This window comes from Amblyomma mixtum, chromosome 3 (genome assembly GCF_055824585.1).
Source record: "Amblyomma mixtum isolate Tamu chromosome 3, ASM5582458v1, whole genome shotgun sequence".
NCBI lineage: Eukaryota > Metazoa > Arthropoda > Arachnida > Ixodida > Ixodidae > Amblyomma > Amblyomma mixtum.
Genome location: NC_143014.1, coordinates 271,925,620 through 271,948,427, shown reverse-complemented (window position 1 = coordinate 271,948,427; position 22,808 = coordinate 271,925,620). Strand labels below are relative to the sequence as shown.

Here is a 22,808-nt window from a genome sequence, read left to right as displayed (position 1 = left end):
CTTATACCTCTGCTACACGGGCGCTTCGAATGGCTTCCAACCGAATGTCATCTAACGCTGCTACACGTGTTCTGTCTAAGGGACTGCTTGAAGATAATATCATGCCAATGAATATTAACCGCGTCAGCATGATATTTCCCCAGGAGTGCGCCGATGAGGACGACTGCACTCATACTGTTGTTTACATCGCTGCGTACGAACAGCTAGTGGTCGGCAGAGTTTCGTGAGACGTACCCGCCGTCTGCTATCCCAGTGTTGCCATACTGTAGTGTTGCCAGACTTGTGCGACTCCCATTGTTGCCAGGCTATAAGGTTGCCAGATTGTGAACTAAAACCCAGTGTGGTTAGACTATTTGTTCCCTCTCCCTTTTACATTCTCCTCCGCCTACAACTCTGTCGCGCCGGAAAAGCCCAGCTCGTAAGAGCAGCCTTGCCCGGAGTGGCCGCCGCCTGTTCGCCAAGCGAAAGAGCACGTCCGCGGCGGTTACGAAATTGCTTTTTTAGTGACTTGTCGAGCAGACGGGTACCACAGACGAAATCTGCCGATGCGTGGCCCCAGTGAGCGTATTAAGACGAGAGAAACGCGTGATTTTGTTGAAATAAGCGTGCTAAGCTCAAATTCACTTGTCGAGCAGACTGGTACGACAGACGAAATCTGCCGATGCGTGGCCCCAGTGAGCGTATTAAGACGAGAGAAACGCGTGATTTTGTTGAAATAAGCGTGCTATGCTCAAATTCACTTGTCGAGCAGACGGGTACGACAGACGAAATCTGCCGATGCGTGGCCCCAGTGAGCGTATTAAGACGAGAGAAACGCGTGATTTTGTTGAAATAAGCGTGCTAAGCTCAAATTCACTTGTCGAGCAGACGGGTACGACAGACGAAATCTGCCGATGCGTGGCCCCAGTGAGCGTATTAAGACGAGAGAAACGCGTGATTTTGTTGAAATAAGCGTGCTAAGCTCAAATTCACTTGTCGAGCAGACGGGTACACCAGACGAAATCTGCCGATGCGTGGCCCCAGTGATCGTATTTAGACGAGAGAAACGCGTGATTTTTGTTGAAATCAACTTCTCTTTTTTTCCGCATCTTTCCTTGCTAATAGCAATAACACTAGATTATCTGAACAAAACAATATGCTTCTACCAAAAGTGAGTACAAATTATGGAAAACAAACTGCTTTTTTCTCCGCCATCAAAACCTGGAATTCATTACCACTAGCAATCAAATCCGCACGTTCGCAGTCCGCTTTCTACACTTTACTAAAAAAACATCTCTCATCAAACCATTCAGCTTCATGCCATGCTTAAGTTTGCCTTAATCTTATTTTCTGTTCCCCACTCTGACAGCAAACGGCCATATTGTTACTCATCTGGAACCTCTTTTTTTTTTCCTCCGCCTATGTTTTATATCTGCATTTATTCAATGCCCATTGCTATCCGATGCCTTTTTGTGTTCTTTCTCTTGCTCTTATGCTTTGCTGTTTTATGCCATTTTTGTTAAATTATGCCCGCTAACTATTGTATAACTTATTCATTGGCGCAAATTACACTAATAGGTTTTAACCTAATTGTATACTTTTGTTCCATCTCCCCTGCCAAACTTGTGCACTTTTCTTATGTATTCCTGATGGGAGGTTCCCCAGACAGTTTTCACTTTGGGACCTCCTACTGTACTAACTTTTTTATGAAACTTACAACTCATTTGTATTTCGTTTTAATAAACCTTTAAAATCTGCGCGAAAAAAAAAAACCGTTCAAGAGGTGACATGTGGAGTCATGGCACATCCGGTTCACAAAGGCGGCGACGAATAGGACTCCAGGAACGCTTCCCTCGTCGTGCGTTAGTGCACTGCGCCACGGGCTAACAAAGGCAGAGCGAAGGCAGCACCCCGCTGCTGCTGGCACACTGTAGTCACCCCTGAAGAAGGGACCAAGTTGGTCCCGAAACGGTGGGCAAAAAAGTAAAAATATTGGTTGGCGTCAGTTTCCTCTCAACTATCTCAAAAACCCATCAAGACGGACTTCGGTCGAAGATGTTTTCATTCCTACAATTACTGTTCTGAATGCGGCTTTCAACGCAGCACGAGCTGCAGAGCATTCTTAACTGCCAGAAGAAAAAAATATCTAGCCACTACGAAGTGACTGGGCAATAATAGGATGCGCGCACATGAAGTAATTATTTCTGCAAGGTTGCTTCTGACGACGCCCGAATTTCGCACTTTTTTCGAAGCTCACCAAGCACAGCCTACAATTTCGTTGTTATCAGTTATTCAGTTCAACACTGCCTACCCCAATTAAAAGTGTCAATGTTGCGTGAATCTGAGCACGCGTCGTTGGTACCTGTAAGCTAGACGCCTACGGCGCCAGTAGGTTCCTTCCCCCTCTCGACGGTAACTACCGTGTCCATCGGAAGTCTAGAGGGGTTAGGAATGGTGACAGCGCGTCGCGCGCTTCGGACGCTCTCCAAGGCCGCGGGAAACGGGGACCAAGGGGCCGACGACCGTTTCCTATTAAAAAGAGATTAGCTCTCAAGTGGGTGGGGGTCAGTAAGGTCGGGAGTCGGGTTCTGGCGAGCACTGGCCGCCGCCCACTTGTACCTACAGTGCCACTCCAGCAGTATTGATTTAAATTGCGCGAGAGCAGATTTAATAAAGCTCCGCCCAATTATCGACGGTATTAAAACCAGCTGCAAACAAAGAAGAGGAGCGCGCCGAGTCCCAATCTCGGCCGCTTTTCTACAGCCCTTTTTCAAACCGCCTTTTTTCAAACCGCCTGTTTTTTAACCGCCTTTTTCTCCTGTTGCCTTAGCAGTGGCGGTCCGAAGGGCGGAGGGGGCGCTCCCCCCCCCCCCCCCCCTTCCCCAAAAGCCTTTGCATATCTTCCCGAACGTACGTTTTCGGGCTCTCACAGGGCGAGATGTGATTTTTGACGTAAATCAGCAAACCTTTTTCGTCTGTGATGTGTCCAGTAGTCCCCTACCTTGTACGTTCAACGTGTTAGCGGCAGTTTTATTCCACACAATTCTAAAATTCGTAGTTATTGTCGAGGCATCGGGGCCCTGCCATGCCCCGCTGTTGTCTTGCCTTGGCGCCGGCGCGGCGACGACGGCGGTGCCATTCACATGCGGTTGCGGTGGCCAGCAACCTCGTCGGGGCGACGTGGAGCCACTCATTCATGTCTTTATCCCACCGTGGGCGAGCAGGCGGGCTTGACTTCCCGCTTGCTCTTCGCTAGGTAGTGCACGCGTGGCATGCACGCTCCTTAGGTGCTACCTCGGACTCTACGAGGCCGGGCGCCCCACCCCGGCCGCTCGTGCAGTGTGCCACGCGCGCGATTAGTTAGAGACAGGACGCTACGTACAATTTGTCGTTTTCTGTAAACGATTGTGCACAGTGGCCGCTCGCGCGCTCTTGCTTTCGGACAGAGCCCGGACATTTGCGCGCGAGCGGCGCGAACTTGATTACTTTTTGTATTTTATAAATAGCATACAAAGCTCTTCCCTGTCCTTCTCCTCGCTATATTTTCCCTTTCACCTCCGCCGGCTGCAGCTCGCGTGCTTACGATACTAGATGGCAATTGACGCGGCCGGCAACATTATTTTCCTTCGCCTTTTTTTTATTTTTTCTTTAAAATAAACCGCTACCACCTATCCCACCATGAGACGCAGCGACGCCAGCGTGGGGATCGTCCCTTCGGTTGGCTTCACAAGACGCACCGCCCAGCCGCCTTGTCGGAGGTGACCAAGGGCGGAACAAAGCTCCTTCCCCGAACTGAGTAATGAGGGCCGCCAATCGCACTCGTGAAATGCCCGGACAGGTGCATTGACCTTGCTAGACCCACCGTGGCGGGATGTCTCATCCGACGACCTGTTTCTCCCTGGCATCGAAATGAATATTTCTCACGTAGCCGTTAACATTCAAGGCAAGAGTTATGGTATAACATTTATATCGTTCATAATTTAATTTTCAAAAAAAAAACGCGCAAAAGTTGTACAAATAAAATGTAGATAAAAAAAATGTGTCTATTTTTTTTTATACGGAAGTTCGTCCGCCCCCCCTAAAACCAATCTCTGGGACCGCCACTGGCGCGAAGTGCCCTTCGAACTGCTAACCACATGCATAGACGAGCCGGCCATTCCGACGACGATCCAGAGGAGAAACTTAACTGGCGCCGTGACCAGGAGGATCAGAGTTTCAAGTTAACTGGTGCCGTGACCAGGATGAGTATGACCAGTGCTTCAAGTTAACACGCTTATTTCACCAAAATCACGCGTTTCTCTCGTCTTAATACGCTCACTGGGGCCACGCATCGGCAGATTTCGTCTGTCGTACCCGTCTGCTCGACAAGTGAATTTGAGCATAGCACGCTTATTTCAACAAAATCACGCGTTTCTCTCGTCTTAATACGCTCACTGGGGCCACGCATCGGCAGATTTCGTCTGTGGTACCCGTCTGCTCGACAAGTGAATTTGAGCTTAGCACGCTTATTTCAACAAAATCACGCGTTTCTCTCGTCTTAATACGCTCACTGGGGCCACGCATCGGCAGATTTCGTCTGGTGTACCCGTCTGCTCGACAAGTGAATTTGAGCTTAGCACGCTTATTTCAACAAAATCACGCGTTTCTCTCGTCTTAATACGCTCACTGGGGCCACGCAGCGGCAGATTTCGTCTGTCGTACCCGTCTGCTCGACAAGTGAATTTGAGCTTAGCACGCTTATTTCAACAAAATCACGCGTTTCTCTCGTCTTAATACGCTCACTGGGGCCACGCATCGGCAGATTTCATCTGTCGTACCCGTCTGCTCGACAAGTGAATTTGAGCATAGCACGCTTATTTCACCAAAATCACGCGTTTCTCTCGTCTTAATACGCTCACTGGGGCCACGCATCGGCAGATTTCGTCTGTCGTACCCGTCTGCTCGACAAGTGAATTTGAGCATAGCACGCTTATTTCAACAAAATCACGCGTTTCTCTCGTCTTAATACGCTCACTGGGGCCACGCATCGGCAGATTTCGTCTGTCGTACCCGTCTGCTCGACAAGTGAATTTGAGCTTAGCACGCTGATTTCAACAAAATCACGCGTTTCTCTCGTCTTAATACGCTCACTGGGGCCACGCATCGGCAGATTTCGTCTGTGGTACCCGTCTGCTCGACAAGTGAATTTGAGCTTAGCACGCTGATTTCAACAAAATCACGCGTTTCTCTCGTCTTAATACGCTCACTGGGGCCACGCAGCGGCAGATTTCGTCTGTCGTACCCGTCTGCTCGACAAGTGAATTTGAGCGCTTATTTCAACAAAATCACGCGTTTCTCTCGTCTTAATACGCTCACTGGGGCCACGCATCGGCAGATTTCGTCTGTCGTACCCGTCTGCTCGACAAGTGAATTTGAGCTTAGCACGCTTATTTTAACAAAATCACGCGTTTCTCTCGTCTTAATACGCTCATTGGGGCCACGCATCGGCAGATTTCATCTGTCGTACCCGTCTGCTCGACAAGTGAATTTGAGCATAGCACGCTTATTTCACCAAAATCACGCGTTTCTCTCGTCTTAATACGCTCTCTGGGGCTACGCATCGGCAGATTTCGTCTGTGGTACCCGCCTGCTCGACAAGTGACTAAAAAAATAATTTCGTAACCGCCGCGGACGTGCTCTTTCGCTTTGCGAACAGGCGGCGGCCACTCCGGGCAAGGCTGCTCTAACGAGCTGGGCGGTTCCGGCGCGACAGCGTAGCTGTAGGCGGAGGAGAATGTAAAAGGGAGAGGGAACAAATAGTCTGGCCACACTGGGTTTTAGTTCACAATCTGGCAACCTTATAGCCTGGCAACACTGGGAGTCGCGCAAGTCTGGCAACACTACAGTATGGCAACACTGGGATAGCAGACGGTGGGTACGTCTCACGAAACTCTGCCCTAGTGGTCTTTTGATAACATAAAACGCAATCTGCGGTTTAGTTCTATTAAACAATCTGGTTTCTTTTTTACTGGTTGTACTCGTGCTTGTTCACGCAGTGCGACAATATGTTGGAAGCGATGATGCGATCGCACGCCTGAGAAACACTTGGCAGCCGGGTTGTTGGCATCGCGCAGGATCGGCGCTTCTCGCTTCTTGTCCCAGGTTTCTCCGACGTGACCAGTACTTTTTTTTAAACTACTTTATCCAGAAGTATGTTTGGCGACTGTTCGCTTTAACTGAAACGGCCTAACTTGTTATTCACAAGCTAGCGACGGCGACGACTGCTGCTGGCCGTAAAGCACGGCTGGGCAGTCTGGGTCACACCGGCGTTTCCCGTTCATCGTACGCGTGCCCTGCGCTGTAAGCAATAGTTGATTTCAGGTCACTGTTGCGAAAACTACACCCGGTGACCATTTGCATTCGCTAAAGCTTGTGATTCGCTCTTCACAACCGCCGATGTCACTGATCCAACCCTGCGGACTCGCTGGGCATAGTCGTCGCGGAAGGGAAGAGAGCCGTCGTCGACTGAAATTGCTTTGGAAAGCGCTTATCGCTGATGAGTGTTCAGGTGTGCACATGTGAAATATAGCCGTTCGTTTCGCTCATTTAGAAGCGCAAGCATATTCACACCGCTGCCTCATCACCGTGCTCGCGCTCAGCCGCCGACAAGGCTGACCGTCCGCCGACCGGATTCGACGGTGTCGTTGGCCTGAAAAACATGTCCCTCTACAATCATATCACATGCTATAATCACATGCTATTGTTGAGCGTGATATATACTGCCGTTGTCGGACTAGTGTGACCGCCGCCGTCGTCGTCGCTGTACACTGAAAACGAGCGGAGGCTTTTCAATGGGTTTGGAAAGTGTCGTGTAGCACCGCGGGAGTCCGTCGATTCCGAATGTCATTCCAATTCTCGAATGACATTCGACTCAGATGTCATTTGAACATTTCTGTGAGAGAACGTGATAGCATTATACCAGCAAAAGCGCCTTGGGTACTTCTGGGCCCGAATACGCCAGCGGAACGGACCCCGACTGGCAAGGCCGACCGGCTCCTTAGACGCGCATGTATCTTTTGGTTGACAGTCCGACTGCTGACCTATGCCTGACGCAAGTCTCAACTAACAATTCCGTTCTCCATTAGCCGCAGATTCGAACGCGATCAGTAGGGTACTTCTGCGATAATTTGGCAGCCCACAGTCTTTGCGCAAAAAAAGGCCTCACCGCGCAAAAAAATGCGTCGTTCTCGGTGGGTATATATAAGGCAAGCCAAGTACAGCGCTTGTCGTAGGATTTCCAGTTTGCCGGTTCACCGTCGTCTTGGTATGCTGTGTGTAGGTATCTGCCGTTCTCATTCAGTCACGTGACCTTGTAATTTCAGACTCCTGTTAATTGATTATAAATACTCGTGTACAATTTGTTCTCCAGTTGACGCATTAACCCGTCTCATCCCATGGAGCCGCCCAGTAGACATTTTTTTTAAGCCCGAGTAACTATATTTTTAATGTATTAAATGTATATTTTTAGTCTATTTCTAATGTATATTTTTAATGCATTATAAATACGCTAAGCGGGCAAAAATGTATTTTTCACGTATTTTTAAGAATGTTCAAAAAATTATTCGTACTATACTTAGAAAGCATTCGTATTGCAGTTTAAGCATAGGGACAAAAAAATGCGAAATAAATATGAAATTAATACAATACGTTTGAAATGCATTTTTAGCACATCCTCTTTTTCGCTAAGGCCACTAGACCACGCCGGAACACGGCGAACAGCAGCAAGAGGACGCACAAGAAGCGCGAATGGCAATAAAACTGGCAAAAAAAAGCAAAGGAAGAGGAGGTCTCACCGAGATTTGAACTCGGATCGCTGGATTCAGAGTCCAGAGTGCTAACCATTACACCATGAGACCAAATTTTCCGACGCCGGGAATCGAACCCGGGCCTCCTGGGTGAGAGCCAGGTATCCTAGCCACTAGACCACGCCGGAACACGGCGAACAGCAGCAAGAGGACGCACAAGAAGCGCGAATGGCAATAAAACTGGCAAAAAAAAGAAAAGAAAGAGCAGGTCTCACCGAGATTTGAACTCGGATCGCTGGATTCAGAGTCCAGAGTGCTAACCATTACACCATGAGACCAAATTTTCCGACGCCGGGAATCGAACTCGGGCCTCCTGGGTGAGAGCCAGGTATCCTAGCCACTAGACCACGCCGGATTTTTTTTTTCTTTATTTCCTGGCTTTGGAAAACAACACTTTACGAAAAAAAAGGAACAGACAAATCACAAAAGCAATAGTACAGGACAATGAACACATTGAAAGACATACTCAGCCAGCGTCAGGCTGGCTTCGTCACATTAAAACTCCCGCAAAGACAACAAAGGCTCTACCCTTGAGAGCCAGTCGGGAGGTTCCGCAACCGCTTTTTGCATAGCGACAAACCAGTCCATAGACTCTCGGAAATAAATTCGGGCAGGGCGCGCTTCCCTGTCACAGTGATAGCCTGCCATTCTGGAGCGCCATATACAGTGGAGACCCAGGAGCATAATTAAATCAAATGGAACCCCGTCGTCATTATCAATGCTTAAATATCGAATGCCATGCGAATCTAGGGGGAAGTCTTTCTTCATAGTCCGTTGCAAAACATCCCAAAAATAAACCCCTTCCCAACAATGTAAAAAAACATGGTCTATTGTTTCCGGCTGCTTACAGATTAAACAATGCGAACCCCAAGGTAAAAATAAATCCTTTCCCTCGAAAAATTTCTTTACTGACAACGTTCCGGTGTGTAATTTAAAGAAAAAGGTCTTAGCGCCTGGTGGCACCTGCATTTTCTTTACTCTCTTTAAGACGTCTGAGCCTGGGCCTCCACTGTATAAGGCTCTATACAAAGGTTGTGGCAAAACAGTGTCACATAAATCGTGGTACAGCTTTTTCCGTTTTACACAACACAGATATTCATTAGAAAAACGCACTGAAAGAAATCTAACACTTGCGACGACCTCTCTGTAATAGCCGAATATACCACACGTAACTTCTTCGGTGGAGACAACAAACTCCGGCAGTAGGCGCCGCAGCCTAACTTGGCAGACAGTGCGCAAGAAAGGGTCGGAAACGTCGCGAAAAAACAAAAACCGGTTGACCACTTGCCGCAAAAAGAGGTGTCCAAGTCCCAAGCCACCGTCTTTCACCCGACGGAATAAGTTTGTTCTGCTGCAGCGTTCCCATTCTGCAGCCCAAACAAAGACGGCGAAAATCCTGTGGAGCCTCTGTACATTTACACGCGAACAATGCAAAACTTGCATAACAAACCAAAGTTTACTGATATAAAAAAGGTTACATACAGTAGCTCTGGCGAAAATCGATAAGTTGGCACCTTTCCACTTCTCCGCTTTCTCCCGTAGCGCTTTCGTCTGTTCTTGCCAATATTGCTCGCTTTGGCGGTAACCATCAAGCTCGACGCCTAAGTACATGGTTGGGGTTTTCGCCCACGTCACATTCGCAAAGTGTTCAGGCTTCGATGGCCACCGTCCATGCCAGAACCCAAGGCACTTGGCCCAGTTCACCCCGCTTCCGGTAACCTGAGAGAACTCACGGACACATTTGACAGCCTCCGTTATGCTCTCATGGTCCACCGTACAAACTGCAACATCATCCGCGTACGCCAGCAGCTTCACCTCGGCTGCTTGTAACTTAAACCCATTAACGTTGTCATTGTTCAATATTTTAATACACAATGTCTCAATGTATATACAAAACAAAAGAGGGCTGAGAGGGCAGCCCTGTCGCACCGAACGCTGCACGCTAATGGGGGCCCCCAGACTCTTATTTACGATCAATCTCGTCGTGCAGTTTCGGTACGCCAGGGCTACGCCCTTGCGGATAACTGACCCTACATTCGCATGGTCCAAAACAGAAAACAAAATTTCGTCATCGACGCAGTCAAAAGCTTTCTCGAGGTCGACTTGGAGAATGGCCACCCGACCATTCGAGTCATCACAACACTCAAGAACACTTCGCACCTTGTGAATATTGGACATTATTGACCTCCCTTTTATCCCACACGTCTGGTGTGGCCCAACTATATCCTTAATCACCGTCTTCAATCTCCGAGCCAAAACCTTCATAAAAATTTTATATTCAACGTTTGTAAGTGCTATGGGTCTGTAAGCTGTAACCAGTCGTAATTTATCTATTTGATCCGTTTTAGGAATAAGCACCGTGTGTGATGACCCATATGACGGAGGGAGTGCATTTACTGTGTAGGCAGCGTTAAAGATAACGTTCAGGATAGGGGCAATTTCGTGCTTGAAATCTTTGTAAAAACGCGCGCTGAGCCCATCTGGTCCCGGCGATTTACCGGGGTTTAAACTGGCGATTGCATGCTCCACTTCTGTTTCAGTGATAGCCACTTCTAATCTCTCTTTTACGTCATCACCAAGACGCGGCATCGCCGCCAGAAACTGATCTTTAAATGTGATAGTGTCTACCGTGTGGGATGCGAAGAGCGCTTGGTAATGCTCGTTGAAAGCTGCTTTTATGTGGTCGTTGTCTGCCGACAAGACACCGCCCCATTCTATTTTGTCGATGTGGTTCCTTTCAGCGTTTGCTTTTTCCAACCCCAGCACTCGTTTTGATGGCGCCTCCCCTGCAGCTATGTCTTCTGCCCTTGCCCTCACTAACGCTCCCCGATACCGTTCTTGTTCGATCAATTCTAGTTTTTGCTTTGTTTTCCTTACATCTTCCGTCCATTTCCCCGGCGCTAGAGATTCCTGTTGAAGCAGCCTATGGAGCAGCTTCCTTAACTCTGTCTCTTTCTGTTTTTCTTGAAACCGTATACAGGCAGCCCTCTCTATTGCTTTAATTTTTATAGTTTCTTTACACAGCTCCCACTGTTGCCAGATGTGCATATTTTTACCGGGGCCTATTTTTGCAATTTCATCTTTTACTATACGGGTATACAGTTCATCCTGCAGGAGTTTATTATTGAATTTCCACATTTCCCATGAAAAAGAATTCCCTCTCTTTACCATCCCAAAACAACATTTAACTAAACAATGGTCTGAAAAAGATACTGGCACAACTTCGTAACCATTACATTCAGGTAAGACATCGACGGATGCATAAATGCGGTCCAGCCGTGCATGGCTCGAACCCTGGAAGTGTGTGAGCTTTACTGCACGCGTTCCCTCAAGACACTCTGCTACATCTTCCATGTTCCAGTTCTCAACCATTCGCGATAACACTTGTGTGCTTGCATCTCTAAACGGTCGAGGGCTTGTCTTATCTCGCGCACTAAGAACACAGTTAAAATACTAGACCACGCCGGAACACGGTGAACAGCAGCAAGAGGACGCACAAGAAGCGCGGATGGCAATAAAACTGGCAAAAAAAAGAAAAGAAAGAGCAGGTCTCACCGAGATTTGAACTCGGATCGCGGGATTCAGAGTCCAGAGTGCTAACCATTACACCATGAGACCAAATTCTCCGACGCCGGGAATCGAACCCGGGCCTCCTGGGTGAGAGCCAGGTATCCTAGCCACTAGACCACGCCGGAACACGGCGAACAGCAGCAAGAGGACGCACAAGAAGCGCGAATGGCAATAAAACTGGCAAAAAAAGAAAAGAAAGAGCAGGTCTCACCGAGATTTGAACTCGGATCGCTGGATTCAGAGTCCAGAGTGCTAACCATTACACCATGAGACCAAATTTTCCGACGCCGGGAATCGAACCCGGGCCTCCTGGGTGAGAGCCAGGTATCCTAGCCACTAGACCACGCCGGAACACGGCGAACAGCAGCAAGAGGACGCACAAGAAGCGCGAATGGCAATAAAACTGGCAGAAAAAAGAAAAGAAAGAGCAGGTCTCACCGAGATTTGAACTCGGATCGCTGGATTCAGAGTCCAGAGTGCTAACCATTACACCATGAGACCAAATTTTCCGACGCCGGAAATCCAACCCGGGCCTCCTGGGTGAGAGCCAGGTATCCTAGCCACTTTTTTTTTTCTTTATTACCGACTTGGCCGGGCAAACAAAACAAAAATACAATGACATGACAATAAAAGCACAGGTCAGTTTCTAGCTAGTGCACGATGATAAAATGGGTTAAATGATTTTAGTTGGTCGAGGACAGGCAGCCACTCAGGCTGAGGAGCTTGCTGTCCGAAAACTTCCTGAGTATACATGATGCTCTCAATGAAATACTGATGAGCCGGATTCACAACAACATGTTCATGCCTGACATCCATTCGCGTACGCCATAGGCTGTGCATGCAGAGCAACATTAGCAGGTCGCAAGGCACTTCACCTGGCTCTGCACATGGTAGGAAGCGTATTCCAAAAGGAGTCAGGGGGAAATCTTTTTTCAGTGTGCGCTTCAACGCATCCCAAAGAAAAACAGCGTCATGACAGTCGAGAAAGATATGTTCTATAGTTTCCACTTTCTTGCAAATAAGACACTCTACTGACCAAGGTACAAAAAGGCCTTTACTTTGCAACCATGGCTTCACTGGGAGGGTTCCAGTATGCAATTGAAAAAACAAAGAACGCACTGAAGACTTCACCGGCATTATTTTGACTCTTTTTAGCACATCCTTTTCGGGACCCAGAAGATAAGCACTGCGATAAACAGGCACTGGCAGAAACACATCAAGCAGGTCCTTGTACATCTTTTTCCTTGTTACAATGGTTAGATACTCATCGGAAAATTTTGACCGAAGAATACGGACTGCTGCAACAACTTCTTGCAAAAAAGCACTTAACCCACTCCGCCCTGCAGACATAGATGACACAACATAATCAGGCAGTGATTCTGACAATCGCACTTGTATAACAGTTCGCAGAAAATCATTATCTTGACGCAAGAAAAAGAATCTAGTGACTATCTGTCTCAGAAATAAATTTGACAACCCTAGCCCCCCGTTCCGCACCTTGTGGAACAGATTGCATCGGCTGGTACGTTCCCATGTTGACGCCCAAATAAATGTTGCAAACACTCTGTGCAACCTTTGCACTGAAGTCCTTGGCAAAGTTAACGCTTGCAGAACGTAAAAAATCCTCGCTACTAAAAACATGTTGCACACCGTAGCTCTTGCGAACATGGAAAAGTTATGACCGCCCCATTTGCTTGTCTGAGCTTTGACTCGTTCGGTTTCATGGGCCCAATATTCCTTGCTTTCTCTGTAGTTGGTTAGCGGCACGCCGAGGTACTTTCCTGGCGTGTCTACCCACTTCATTCGACAGAATACTTCTGGCGTGGCCTGCCACTTTCCATGCCAAAAACCAAAACATTTCTGCCAGCTTATCGCGCAGCCACTTGCATCACAAAAATTTACGGCTTCTCTCACCACTTCTTGCACGCTTTCCTGGTCTCTGCAGAACACTGCTATATCATCTGCATATGCCAATACCTTCACTTCATTATGACAAAAGGCGTAACCTCGAATGTTTTGCGTAGTTAACAGCTTTAAACAAAAGGGCTCCAGGTAAAGTGCAAAAAGCAGTGGCGAAAGAGGGCAACCCTGCCTCACTGACGACAAGACAGGAATACTATTACTCAGGCGGTTATTAATTATCAACCTTGATGTACAGCCATCATAAACCATTTTCACGCCATCAGTGATGATACATCCTACATTCACATGTTCCAAAAGCACGAACAAAATTTCATGCACAACTTTATCAAACGCCTTATGCAGGTCCAGTTGCATCATGGCGACACGACCCTCCGTTGCATCACAGCATTCAAGGACACTTCTAGCTACGTGTATGTTAGTAAAAATGGATCTTTCTTTTATGCCGCAGGTCTGGTGTGGGCCAACAAGGGTTTTAATTACTGTTTTGAGTCGTCCGGCTAGCACTTTCATATAAATTTTGTAGTCTACGTTAGTTAAGCTGATTGGGCGGTAACACTCAACTGACTGCAACCTACTCGGGTCGTCCGATTTTGGGATCAACACCACGTGGGAAGTTCGAAAAGACGGCGGAGTTAACTTTCTTTCGTAACACTCGCTTATTACGCGCTGCAATGCTATTGCCATTTCTGTTTTCAAAGCCTTGTAAAGTGCGGCACCGAGGCCGTCCGGCCCAGGCGACTTGTTCAAGCTCAGCTGCTGTATTGCAGCTTCGATTTCTGCTGCCGTTATGGGCTCCTCAAGTACCTGCGCCAGGTCCACCTCGACTCTTGGCATTAGCGACAGGAATGCAGTTTTGTAATGTTCAACATCAGGCGTTTTAAGGCTGAACAAGTTTTGGTAATATTCCAGAAACGCCCTTTCAATCACCTCAGATTCGGAAGTTACGTCATTGCGATAACAAATTTCCTTTATCTCTTTCGAAACTGCATACTGTTTTTTGTCGCTGAGCGCCCTTTTTGTGGGCGTCTCCCCAAGCCAAAATCTTTCGCTGCGTGCCCTTATCACAGCACCTCGATATTTCCAAGCTTAGTTTTGGTCTCTTTTATTTCTTGTCTGTACAACCCCGGCTTGACGCCTTCCATGCTGAGCATGAAATCAAGCTCGGTACGAAGTTCCTTTTCTTGCTGTTTTTCTTTACGCTTTAAAGCACATGCTCTTTCTATAGCGGCCACTTTCACGTCGCATTTAAATTGTTCCCATGTTTGTATAAAGTCTGTCTCTTTTTCTAACAAGCTTTTGACTGAGTCTTTTAGTTTCTTGCAAAACTCGTCATCCTCCAACAATGAGTCATTAAATTTCCATAATTCCCAACTAAACTTGACAGTCCTTTTCCTCTCCGCAAGTGTGATCACGACTAAAGAATGATCACTGAAGCTGACGTGCACAGTCTGGTACTGGGAACACAAGGGCACAACTTCAGAAGGAACATAAATTCTGTCCAGCCTTGCGTGACTAACGCCTTGGAAATGCGTGTACTGTGCTTGTTCCGAACCTTGCATTATAATGCCAATATCTTCCAATTCTGCTTCACTAATCATCTCAGACAGCAGCGCGGCACTCGTGTCCTGCAGGGTTTTGTTGCTTGTTCTATCTTCAGGTCTACACACGCAGTTGAAATCTCCAAGCAATAGTACACGCTTTTCTGTCAGCAGGAAAGGTTGAACACGGCGAAAAAAGGCATCTCGTTCTGGAATTCTATTAGGTGCATATACACACACAGCTCTCCACTCTACACCAGAAAAGTAAAAATCGCATGCTACAATCCGGCCACTTTCACAGGAAAATACAGTTTCCACAGCGACTTTGCCGTTTCGAGTCAAAATCAGACACCCTCCCGACTTTCCTTTTGCATGGCACACGCAAACACTGAACTGTGCACGGTAAATTTCTGCCATCGCATCTGTCAACTCTTCGCTTTCAATTTTTGTCTCTTGAACAGCCAACAGATCGATTTCGTTTTCGAACAAGAGACGTTTCAGCTGATTTTGCCTTCTTCGCGCAGAAAGACCTCTCACGTTCAGTGTGGCAATACGCAAGCTAGATGTTAGTTGAGGCGCCATCTAAATGGTTGGGATTCGCCGCTCTCAAAGTGACATCGGTTTGCAGCTCACCTCATCAAAAATCCTTCCAGCTTGCAAAGTACGACGCTGTCAGCACTGAACCCGATCGAAGACCGGGTTACCAACACGAAGACCCTGCAAGGCACCTCCGCTAAGGCGGAGGGACACCCGACGAAGTCCTACGATCAGGAGGGATGTTCGGCTTGGGCTTGTAGGTCGCACGTCGAACAGGAGGCGCTTTGGGAAGAGGTTCCTCATGGTCCGTCCCGTCGTAGCTCGTCGCCTTGTCATCAGCTTCGTCGTGCGTCCTCTTCGCTGGCAAAGTTGACGCCGCGGGCATCTCCGTGTCAACGTCCTTCTCGTCGGTCGATTCCAAAACCGTCTCAGCTGCACCTACCGCAGCATCATCTGCTTTTCCCGCGTCCGCCTCAGTTCTGGTGTCAGGCACAGGCGGTTCTTCTGAGTTGGCAGCCTCATGTTCCGTGGGAAGCGTTGCTTTTTCTGAGGCTATGCTTTTCGGTACTGCGTCTTCCCGACTCTCACGGGTCGCCTCTACTGCGTCGACTTCGTCCATAATATGCTCCTCAGTAGTATCCCTACGACCAGGACCAGCTACGGTAGCATATGTTCGCACGCACTGGGCGTCGTCGTGGCCGAAGCGACGACAGAGCCCGAAACGTGGCACACGGCACTCCCGACGTATGTGTCCGGTGCCGCGGCACCGGAGGCAGAGCGGAGCTCTGCCAGGAACGTGGACGAGTGCGACGTCCTCTCCAACACGCAGCTGGTGCGGTAAGTGCTCGATGGTAACGCCCACCTTCAGCTTCAATGTCACTGAGCGCGTAGTAGACGACTTGTCGACGAAGCCTTTGACTCTCCACTTGTCCCGAGTTATGTCGGTCACTTTTCCAAAAGCCGCCAGAGCTGCCTTCACGTCGTCATCTTTCACGCCGTGTAGCAGCCAGAACAGCTTCAGCCTGACGCCCTGGTTGCATGGGTCAATGACCACACAGCGGTGGTCCTTGACGTTGAACGCCTCCGCCTGTAGCATTTTGTTTTTTTCCTTCTTCATTGCAGAATGTTACGGCGCAAACATGATTCATCTGATATGCTCCGAGGGGAACCCCTTCCGGCAGCAATGACAGACGCTCAAGAGCGTCACGAAAGTTTTCAACACGGTATGGCCTGGCTTGGACGTCGCCATGCAAAAAAACAGTATGCAAAACGCTCGAACCTTTTGGCAAATGCGGCAAAATCAGCTGGTAGTCCTCGTTCGGTTTGGTCGTACTCCTGATACCACGGCCCGGCTGGGCCGCTAAATCCGCTCCTTGGGAGCCCATGATACACACGTCCGTCACGGTCGGTGGCCGGAAGTAGAATCAGGTATCCTAGCCACTAGACCACGCCGGAACACGGTGAACAGCAGCAAGAGGACGCACAAGAAGCGCGAATGGCAATAAAACAGGCAGAAAAAAGAAAAGAAAGAGCAGGTCTCACCGAGATTTGAACTCGGATCGCTGGATTCAGAGTCCAGAGTGCTAACCATTACACCATGAGACCAAATTTTCCGACGCCGGGAATCGAACCCGGGCCTCCTGGGTGAGAGCCAGGTATCCTAGCCACTAGACCACGCCTTTTTTTTCTTTATTACCGACTTGGCCGGGCAAACAAAACAAAAATACAATGACATGACAATAAAAGCACAGGTCAGTTTCTAGCTAGTGCACGATGATAAAAAGGGTTAAATGATTTTAGTTGGTCGAGGACAGGCAGCCACTCAGGCTGAGGAGCTTGCTGTCCGAAAACTTCCTGAGTATACATGATGCTCTCAATGAAATACTGATGAGCCGGATTCACAACAACATGTTCATGCCTGACATCCATTCGCGTACGCCATAGGCTGTGGATGCAGAGCAACATTAGCAGGTCGCAAGGCACTTCACCTGGTTCTGCACATGGTAGGAAGCGTATTCCAAAAGGAGTCAGGGGGAAATCTTTTTTCAGTGTGCGCTTCAACACATCCCAAAGAAAAACAGCGTCATGACAGTCGAGAAAGATATGTTCTATAGTTTCCACTTTCTTGCAAATAAGACACTCTACTGACCAAGGTACAAAAAGGCCTTTGCTTTGCAACCATGGCTTCACTGGGAGGGTTCCAGTATGCAACTGAAAAAAGAAAGAACGCACTGAAGGCTTCACCGGCATTCTTTTGACTCTTTTTAGCACATCCCTTTCGGGACCCAGAAGATAAGCACTGCGATAAACAGGCACTGGCAGAAACACATCAAGCAGGTCCTTGTACATCTTTTTCCTTGTTACAATGGTTAGATACTCATCGGAAAATTTTGACCGAAGAATACGGACTGCTGCAACAACTTCTTGCAAAAAAGCACTTAACCCACTCCGCCCTGCACACATAGATGACACAACATAATCAGGCAGTGATTCTGACAATCGCACTTGTATAACAGTTCGCAGAAAATCATTATCTTGACGCAAGAAAAAGAATCTAGTGACTATCTGTCTCAGAAATAAATTTGACAACCCTAGCCCCCCGTTCCGCACCTTGTGGAACAGATTGCATCGGCTGGTACGTTCCCATGTTGACGCCCAAATAAATGTTGCAAACACTCTGTGCAACCTTTGCACTGAAGTCCTTGGCAAAGTTAACGCTTGCAGAACGTAAAAAATCCTCGCTACTAAAAACATGTTGCACACCGTAGCTCTTGCGAACATGGAAAAGTTGTGACCGCCCCATTTGCTTGTCTGAGCTTTGACTCTTTCGGTTTCATGGGCCCAATATTCTTTGCTTTCTCTGTAGTTGGTTAGCGGCACGCCGAGGTACTTTCCTGGCGTGTCTACCCACTTCATTCGACAGAATACTTCTGGCGTGGCCTGCCACTTTCCATGCCAAAAACCAAAACATTTCTGCCAGCTTATCGCGCAGCCACTTGCATCACAAAAATTTACGGCTTGTCTCACCACTTCTTGCACGCTTTCCTGGTCTCTGCAGAACACTGCTATATCATCTGCATATGCCAATACCTTCACTTCATTATGACAAAAGGCGTAACCTCGAATGTTTTGCGTAGTTAACAGCTTTAAACAAAAGGGCTCCAGGTAAAGTGCAAAAAGCAGTGGAGAAAGAGGGCAACCCTGCCTCACTGACGACAAGACAGGAATACTATTACTCAGGCGGTTATTAATTATGAACCTTGATGTACAGCCATCATAAACCATTTTCACGCCATCAGTGATGATACATCCTACATTCACATGTTCCAAAAGCACGAACAAAATTTCATGCACAACTTTATCAAACGCATTATGCAGGTCCAGTTGCATCATGGCGACACGACCCTCCGTTGCATCACAGCATTCAAGGACACTTCTAGCTACGTGTATGTTAGTAAAAATGGATCTTTCTTTTATGCCGCAGGTCTGGTGTGGGCCAACAAGGGTTTTAATTACTGTTTGGAGTCGTCCGGCTAGCACTTTCATATAAATTTTGTAGTCTACGTTAGTTAAGCTGATTGGGCGGTAACACTCAACTGACTGCAACCTACTCGGGTCGTCCGATTTTGGGATCAACACCACGTTGGAAGTTCGAAAAGACGGCGGAGTTAACTTTCTTTCGTAACACTCGCTTATTACGCGCTGCAATGCTATTGCCATTTCTGTTTTCAAAGCCTTGTAAAGTGCGGCACCGAGGCCGTCCGGCCCAGGCGACTTGTTCAAGCTCAGCTGCTGTATTGCAGCTTCGATTTCTGCTGCCGTTATGGGCTCCTCAAGTACCTGCGCCAGGTCCTCCTCGACTCTTGGCATTAGCGACAGGAATGCAGTTTTGTAATGTTCAACATCAGGCGTTTTAAGGCTGAACAAGTTTTGGTAATATTCCAGAAACGCCCTTTCAATCACCTCAGATTCGGAAGTTACGTCATTGCGATAACAAATTTCCTTTATCTCTTTCGAAACTGCATACTGTTTTTCGTCGCTGAGCGCCCTTTTTGTGGGCGTCTCCCCAAGCCAAAATCTTTCGCTGCGTGCCCTTATCACAGCACCTCGATATTTCGTTTCATCTATTAGTTGAAGCTTAGTTTTGGTCTCTTTTATTTCTTGTCTGTACAACCCCGGCTTGACGCCTTGCATGTTGAGCATGAAATCAAGCTCGGTACGAAGTTCCTTTTCTTGCTGTTTTTCTTTACGCTTTAAAACACATGCTCTTTCTATAGCGGCCACTTTCACGTCGCATTTAAATTGTTCCCATGTTTGTATAAAGTCTGTCGCTTTTTCTAACAAGCTTTTGACTGAGTCTTTTAGTTTCTTGCTAAACTCGTCATCCTCCAACAATGAGTCATTAAATTTCCATAATTCCCAACTAAACTTGACAGTCCTTTTCCTCTCCCCAAGTGTGATCACGACTAAAGAATGACCACTGATGCTGACGTGCACAGTCTGGTACTGGGAACACAAGGGCACAACTTCAGAAGGAACATAAATTCTGTCCAGCCTTGCGTGACTAACGCCTTGGAAATGCGTGTACTGTGCTTGTTCTGAACCTTGCATTATAATGCCAATATCTTCCAATTCTGCTTCATTAATCATCTCAGACAGTAGCTCGGCACTCGTGTCCTGCAGGGTTTTGTTGCTTGTTCTAAACACCGCATACATGTCTACACAGATGGCTCAGTGACTTCAACAAGCTCTGCTGGGTCTGTGGTGATACCGGCCAGGTCTATTTTAATGAAGGTGAGGACTACCTATCTCACCTCTTCAACTGGTGCAGAACTAGCTGCCCTACGGGCTGCAGTTCAGTTCATTAGTCAGGAATCTGCAGATGACTGGACAGTTTTCACCGACTCTAAAGCAGCCCTTCAAGGCCTGCAAACTGCACTACGCCGTGGGTCGCACGAACAACTCGTTGCCGAAATCCGCAAGCTCTACCATGACGCCACATTGAAAGGACATAACATAATTTTCCAGTGGCTGCCGGGCCACTGCGGCATTCATGGCAATCATCAGGCTGACGAAGCTGCCCGTTCTGCCCACAATGATGGAATCCCCGTTAATATCCCCGTAACGAGAGCTGACGCAGCGTGTGGGCTTCGTTCTTTGAGGCTGGAGCTCACACTTTCAGCGTGGAACTCTGGTGAGTTGTGCAACCGTCGCCTCAGGACTTTGGACCCTGGACTGCGCCTCCGTCTTCCGTGTAATGTAGCGCGTCGTGAAGCAACACTACTGTGTCGCCTATGGCTCGGTGTTGCCTTCACGAATAAGTATGCTTTCCGGATCGCGATGGCCGACAGCCCTTCTTGTGTGAACTGCGCCTGTGATGAGACAATCACCCATATCTTGTGTGAGTGCCCTGCCTTTGTAGCCGAAAGACATAAGCTGCGATGTGCTCTGGACCGCCTGGACCCTCGCCCCTTCACAGAGGCCAAGATCCTCGGTCCGTGGCCACAACAGTCAACTGCCATCAAGGCTTACAAGGCACTCTTTCGCTTTTTGAGAGCGACTGCCTTAATTGACAGACTGTGATTATTTCCCTTTACTTCTCTCTTTCCTCTTTAATTCCCCTCATTCCCTTCCCCTGTGCAGGGTAGCCAACCGGAATCCTTTCTGGTTAACATCCCTGCCTTTCCCTCTCTCTCTCTCTCTCTCTCTATCTTCAGGTCTACACACGCAGTTGAAATCTCCAAGCAATAGTACACGCTTTTCTGTCAGCAGGAAGGGTTGAACACGGCGAAAAAAGGCATCTCGTTCGGGAATTCTATTAGGTGCATATACACACACAGCTCTCCACTCTACACCAGAAAAGTAAAAATCGCATGCTACAATCCGGCCACTTTCACAGGAAAATACAGTTTCCACAGCGACTTTGCAGTTTCGAGTTAAAATCAGACACCCTCCCGACTTTCCTTTTGCATGGCACACGCAAACACTGAACTGTGCACGGTAAATTTCTGCCATCGCATCTGTCAACTCTTCGCTTTCAATTTTTGTCTCTTGAACAGCCAACAGATCGATTTCGTTTTCGAACAAGAGACGTTTAAGCTGATTTTGCCTTCTTCGCGCAGAAAGACCTCTCACGTTCAGTGTGGCAATACGCAAGCTAGATGTTAGTTGAGGCACCATCTAAATGGTTGGGATTCGCTGCTCTCAAAGTGACATCGGTTTGCAGCTCACCTCATCAAAAATCCTTCCAGCTTGCAAAGTACGGCGGTGTCAGCACTGAACCCGATCGAAGACCGGGTTACCAACACGAAGACCCTGCAAGGCACCTCTGCTAAGGCGGAGGGACACCCGACGAAGTCCTACGATCAGGAGGGGTGTTCGGCTTGGCCTTGTAGGCCGGACGTCGAACAGGAGGCGCTTTGGGAAGAGGTTCCTCATGGTCCGTCCCGTCGTAGCTCGTCGCCTTGTCATCAGCTTCGTCGTGCGTCCTCTTCGCTGGCAAAGTTGACGCCGCGGGCATCTCCGTGTCAACGTCCTTCTCGTCGGTCGATTCCAAAACCGTCTCAGCTGCACCTACCGCAGCATCATCTGCTTTTCCCGCGTCCGCCTCAGTTCTGGTGTCAGGCACAGGCGGTTCTTCTGAGTTGGCAGCCTCATGTTCCGTGGGAAGCGTTGCTTTTTCTGAGGCTATGCTTTTCGGTACTGCGTCTTCCCGACTCTCACGGGTCGCCTCTACTGCGTCGACTTCGTCCATAATATGCTCCTCAGTAGTATCCCTACGACAAGGACCAGCTACGGTAGCATATGTTCGCACGCACTGGGCGTCGTCGTGGCCGAAGCGACGACAGAGCCCGCAACGTGGCACACGGCACTCCCGACGTATGTGTCCGGTGCCGCGGCACCGGAGGCAGAGCGGAGCTCTGCCAGGAACGTGGACGAGTGCGACGTCCTCTTCAACACGCAGCTGGTGCGGTAAGTCCTCGATGGTAACGCCCACCTTCAGCTTCAATGCCACTGAGCGCGTAGTAGACGACTTGTCGACGCAGCCTTTGACTCTCCACTTGTCCCGAGTTATGTCGGTCACTTTTCCAAAAGCCGCCAGAGCTGCCTTCACGTCGTCATCTTTCACGCCGTGTAGCAGCCAGAACAGCTTCAGCCTGACGCCCTGGTTGCATGGGTCAATGACCACACAGCGGTGGTCCTTAACGTTGAACGCCTCCGCCTGTAGCATTTTGTTTTTTCCTTCTTCATTGCAGAATGTCACGGCCCAAACATGATGCATCTGATATGCCCCGAGGGCAACCACTTCCGGCAGCAATGACAGACGCTCAAGAGCGTCACGAAAGTTTTCAACACGGTATGGCCTGGCTTGGACGTCGCCATGCAAAAAAACAGTATGCAAAACGCTCGAACCTGT

The 22,808-nt window shown here is 48.4% G+C and overlaps 10 non-coding genes across 10 annotated transcripts; all 10 read right to left on the bottom strand.

Annotated features, from left to right (window-relative positions):
* Positions 1–7,802: 7,802 nt before the first annotated feature.
* TRNAQ-CUG (transfer RNA glutamine (anticodon CUG)) lies at positions 7,803–7,874 on the bottom strand. The gene has a single exon. It is a non-coding gene; the product is annotated as a tRNA-Gln (tRNA).
* A 5-nt stretch (positions 7,875–7,879) lies between these two features.
* TRNAE-CUC (transfer RNA glutamic acid (anticodon CUC)) lies at positions 7,880–7,951 on the bottom strand. The gene has a single exon. It is a non-coding gene; the product is annotated as a tRNA-Glu (tRNA).
* Positions 7,952–8,029: 78 nt separating this feature from the next.
* Positions 8,030–8,101, bottom strand: TRNAQ-CUG (transfer RNA glutamine (anticodon CUG)). Its single transcript has one exon. It is a non-coding gene; the product is annotated as a tRNA-Gln (tRNA).
* Positions 8,102–8,106: 5 nt separating this feature from the next.
* On the bottom strand, positions 8,107–8,178 carry TRNAE-CUC (transfer RNA glutamic acid (anticodon CUC)). The gene has a single exon. It is a non-coding gene; the product is annotated as a tRNA-Glu (tRNA).
* Positions 8,179–11,369: 3,191 nt separating this feature from the next.
* On the bottom strand, positions 11,370–11,441 carry TRNAQ-CUG (transfer RNA glutamine (anticodon CUG)). The gene has a single exon. It is a non-coding gene; the product is annotated as a tRNA-Gln (tRNA).
* Positions 11,442–11,446: 5 nt separating this feature from the next.
* TRNAE-CUC (transfer RNA glutamic acid (anticodon CUC)) lies at positions 11,447–11,518 on the bottom strand. Its single transcript has one exon. It is a non-coding gene; the product is annotated as a tRNA-Glu (tRNA).
* Positions 11,519–11,595: 77 nt separating this feature from the next.
* On the bottom strand, positions 11,596–11,667 carry TRNAQ-CUG (transfer RNA glutamine (anticodon CUG)). Its single transcript has one exon. It is a non-coding gene; the product is annotated as a tRNA-Gln (tRNA).
* Positions 11,668–11,672: 5 nt separating this feature from the next.
* TRNAE-CUC (transfer RNA glutamic acid (anticodon CUC)) lies at positions 11,673–11,744 on the bottom strand. The gene has a single exon. It is a non-coding gene; the product is annotated as a tRNA-Glu (tRNA).
* Positions 11,745–11,822: 78 nt separating this feature from the next.
* TRNAQ-CUG (transfer RNA glutamine (anticodon CUG)) lies at positions 11,823–11,894 on the bottom strand. Its single transcript has one exon. It is a non-coding gene; the product is annotated as a tRNA-Gln (tRNA).
* Positions 11,895–16,924: 5,030 nt separating this feature from the next.
* On the bottom strand, positions 16,925–16,996 carry TRNAQ-CUG (transfer RNA glutamine (anticodon CUG)). The gene has a single exon. It is a non-coding gene; the product is annotated as a tRNA-Gln (tRNA).
* Between the last annotated feature and the right edge of the window lie 5,812 nt (positions 16,997–22,808).